Source organism: Wolffia australiana, chromosome 6, assembly GCF_029677425.1.
Source record: "Wolffia australiana isolate 7733 chromosome 6, ASM2967742v1".
NCBI classification, from domain to species: Eukaryota; Viridiplantae; Streptophyta; class Magnoliopsida; order Alismatales; family Araceae; genus Wolffia; species Wolffia australiana.
Genome location: NC_135840.1, coordinates 9,171,498 through 9,175,647, shown reverse-complemented (window position 1 = coordinate 9,175,647; position 4,150 = coordinate 9,171,498). Strand labels below are relative to the sequence as shown.

General features: G+C 40.9%; 1 pseudogene; it reads right to left on the bottom strand.

Moving 5' to 3' along the window:
• Positions 1-3,260: 3,260 nt before the first annotated feature.
• LOC144704948 (large ribosomal subunit protein uL5m pseudogene) lies at positions 3,261-3,804 on the bottom strand (annotated as a pseudogene).
• Between the last annotated feature and the right edge of the window lie 346 nt (positions 3,805-4,150).

Sequence of the window (4,150 nt, the reverse complement as noted above, 5' to 3'; positions counted from 1 at the left end):
AATGTTGGAATCTAAAGATAACCTCCTAAGGAACCTCTTATTCCCCATCTTCTTCTCTTTGTCCCTTCAAGAACCTGACGATCTCGGCACCGCCCACTAATCGATGGTGAGATCCCCGTTCTGGACGTCGGGGCCGGAGCCCCAGTTTTCCAGTATCAGGCAGCGTCCTCTCTGCTGGTCCCGGTGCTCTTCGTGTTGGGACTCGACGGTGGACTGCGGCACCAACAACTACTTGGGGATGCTCGCCCATGCCGATCACCTGCCTTACGGCCAGGATTTCGACACGCACCGCCCAACCGAAAGGTTATGCAATGTATGGATCATTGTCGCCGGCGCCTCGGTCTGTCCACATAACCCTTCAACCCCTCCCGCTTTCACGCCTTCTCTCTGAAGCCTCGCTTTTTGGGAGAACTGTCTTTAGATCTCTTTTGGGCTTCCTGCCCGGTCAGGAGATTTGACACACACAGTAGTTGATTCAATCAATGAGATCCTCAGTTGTCTCGCGCTGTGGTAACTTGTGGAGAACTATTGGTATTGATGCTGAAGTATGGAGGTTCTTTTCATCGTAACCTCAGAACCTTCTACATCGAAGGCGCGTAGCAAAGTTATATTTAGATAAGTTATGGAAAAAAAAAAGAAGGATATGGGGTGGAGGCAGTCTTATGGTAATGTCAGTTGATGTACGAAGGTAGGTGTTCGCCAAAGGTTCCGGAGGAAGGAATGCCACATAAGTAGGCAAAGGAAAATTCTAACTATCTAGTAGAGGCTCCCCGGAATTTTTTTGTAGTTTAGTCATTTTCCCTATCTAAGCTATATTAAATGAAAACTCCTCCACTTGTCATGGCGTAATACTAACTCGTCAAATTTGTGTAAAAATTTATAACTGATCAAGTGTTCTCAACCGTGTAAGAATTTGGAATTCCTCTTCCAACTCATCCCAGAATAGGCATTATGGCAAAGAACAAGAAGAAAATTAAAGGAGAACTTTGTCCAATAGTAACAAAAGGTGCCTCCACAGGTTCACATCCAATCCAACCTAGTAGTAAGCGATCCACCAAAAGCAACAAAAATATTCCTTGATGAATTAGGCAAAAACTTGAACTACGTACATACAAACTTTTATAAAAAGGTAAAGCCAACAGACATATAGAAACTGGTGCTATTGCACCTACACTTCCCCATTTGTCAGGTATACTATGAAGAATGGCATAGATCGGTAGGAAATACCATTCTGGCACAATATGAGGGAGGGTGGACATTGGATTAGTGGGTATATAATTGTCGGGATGCCCCAAAACATTAGGAGCATAAAAATACTAAATAGAAAAAAAGATATCAAAAGCTACCCAACCTACTAGATCCTTTACATAAAAATAAGGGTAAGAAGCTATTTTATCCATCTCTAAATGTACACCGAATAGATTATTTGATCCATATTGATGCAATGCGGCCAGATGAAGAAGATTGACGCCTACTAAAATAAAGGGGAGTAAATAATGGAGACTAAAAAAACAATTTAAGTGGCATTGTCCACAGAAAAACCACCCCAAAGCCAAGTCACTATGGTATCTCCTACTAAAGGTATAGCGGTAGCTAAACTTGTAATTATTGTTGCTCCCCAAAAGCTCTTCTGACCCCAAGGTGGTACATATCCTATAAAAGCTGTCACAATCATTAATAGGAATATGAAAACTCTGAGACACCGAACAAATTCCCTAGGACTGCTATAACTCGCATAATATAGACCACAAAAAATATGAAGGTAAACCACAATGAGAAACATACTTGCCCACTAGGATGCATATAACGGAACAACCAGCCCCCTTCAACATCTCTCATAATGTGTTCTACGCTGTTGAAAGCTAGATCCACATGAGGTGTGTAATGCATAGCTAAAAAAACGCCAGTCACTATTTGAATAACTAAACAAATACCAGCTAACAGACCGAACCCCCACCAATAACTAAGATTGCTCGTGGTTGGATAATCTATCAAATGCTGGATAAGTGTAGAGGATATAGGTTGTTTAAGAAGAGAGAATCCTTGGTTCCTTATAGTCATTTTTCTTTTCTATCGTGACAACTCATGTTCCCTTCTCCCGCTCGTAAACTCACCCCTGATGGAATTTGGCTTCGCTGCGGCCTACATCCACCAAAAAATCGCATGAGAACTCGGCAAGAGGTTGTCTTTAGAAAAAGGGCTACTGATTTGTTAGTTGGTTGATTCTAGACAAACTCATTCAGAGAAAACTACCCTAAGGTTATGTTTACATGTGTTATGAAAGGCGCAACTTTAGGAGCGAAGCAAAGAAGCGACTTTCAGAGCAAAAGATAAAATATTACGACTTCGTACCGTCCACTTAAAAGTGTTGCCTAGTTTTTTTCAGAACCTACCCCTAAAGAGAAAACTCAAAGCAGCACTCTTTATCCGCTGGACAACCTATTAGTCTTGAATGCTGAACCTTGAAGGAGAGAATTTAATAAAATCACTCTCTAGACGAGAGAGAATAAATATGATATTGGCATTGGTTCTACTAACAAAACGAATAACTTTTTTGTCTTTATCATTCGGAAGTTTGGTTGCTGGCCCACACCCACACTCTGACTTCAATGGCTTCAATCAATGGTGGGAACAACTTCCGCACTCCAGCGTGAACATGAACAACTTACGAATTTAAGAATAGTTGGATTTCATAACCTCGGAAGTGACATTTGACACTTTTGTGAACACGGTTATCGTCTATATTTCCAAGTTCCCTATAGGTAGTCTATGTCTGGAGAAACAGGTGCGGTAGAGAGGTCCCCACTTTGATATCCATCCCGTTAGCATCTCCGATCCGAGTCCCTTAGATCTTTTCTTTCGGTTTGGAGTCGCACGTTAATGGACCTACAACTTTTGCTTGTGGACCAGCAGCGGAGCTAACCTTTATGGGTTTGGTGCTTACTACCAAGACTCATTATGCCCTCAAAATAAACTAGAGATGCTAATACACGACGATAGGAGAAATGCGAAAGAACTCAACTACAAAATGAGGTCATTTAATTATGAGGAAATACATCAGTTTCATGCAAAGGAACTCCTTCTTGACAACTTGGACAACTTATTAGTTTGTCCCGCGTATCAGACGGAAGATCTGGATCGTTACAACAAACAGGTTATGTTTTAACTAAGATAATAATAAGAAGAACTTTTGTCTCAATTCATATTTAGCCACGAGCAAATTATGTTTGTGATCTCATATATTTGGCTTCTCCCGCATCTTACCAACTTTCCCCCTCATCTTTTTGTAAAAATCCGCTCCACGGTGGTAAAGTCTCATCTTTTGTCTTGGCCAAAGTGACAATAGTCACATTGAACCCTAGCATATGCTCAAAGATCTCGAAATGATCTTCCAGTTCCGGTGAGAATTTGCAAAACTCCATTTCCATCGAGAAGTGAATGGAGCTTTCCCTTATTTCGACCGGAGAATCTAACAGAGACATAACTGTCGAGATTCTTACCAAAAAATGTCACATTCCATGCCCTCGGAGAGTGCTTTGTCGTGCAAAGACACTAACATATCCAATGTCTTTTTCTTCCCCGGATCAAAACGGCTTTCTCACTTTGAAAAAGCGACCTCTTTTTTTGCTGTATGAATCTCTGACCGCACGGAATCTCCATAGCCAATTTTCTATTTTTTGTTCTAAAATATGGTACTAATCTTATTTCACATAATCCTGGAACTTCCATAACGTTGGCGTGATTTGGTTTGAGCAACAGATCTTGAAGTGATACATCTTCGTAATGAAAATAGAGTGGCAACATTTGATGAGTTGTTCGTTTAGAATAAGCACTGTGAAGTATCTGCTTCAAAAAAGGATACTTGATCGAACAACTCTACTAATGGGAAATTCAGTACAATACATTTAGAGGGAGGATAAGTCCAAGAAGGAAGAGGTTCTAAAGGCACGACGGCGCTACTTTAGGCACTTAGGAGCGAAGAAGCGACGGCGCGTACAAGTTGTATTTCAGAACAAAACTTACTACAACTAGAACTCGCATCAGAAGAATCAAAAAGAAGAGGGTTATCATTTTTTTTCGAACATTATAATTATAATAATAAAGAACCAACCACCGATGCTATTTACAAGCAGAAGTGAGAGCAGGAGTG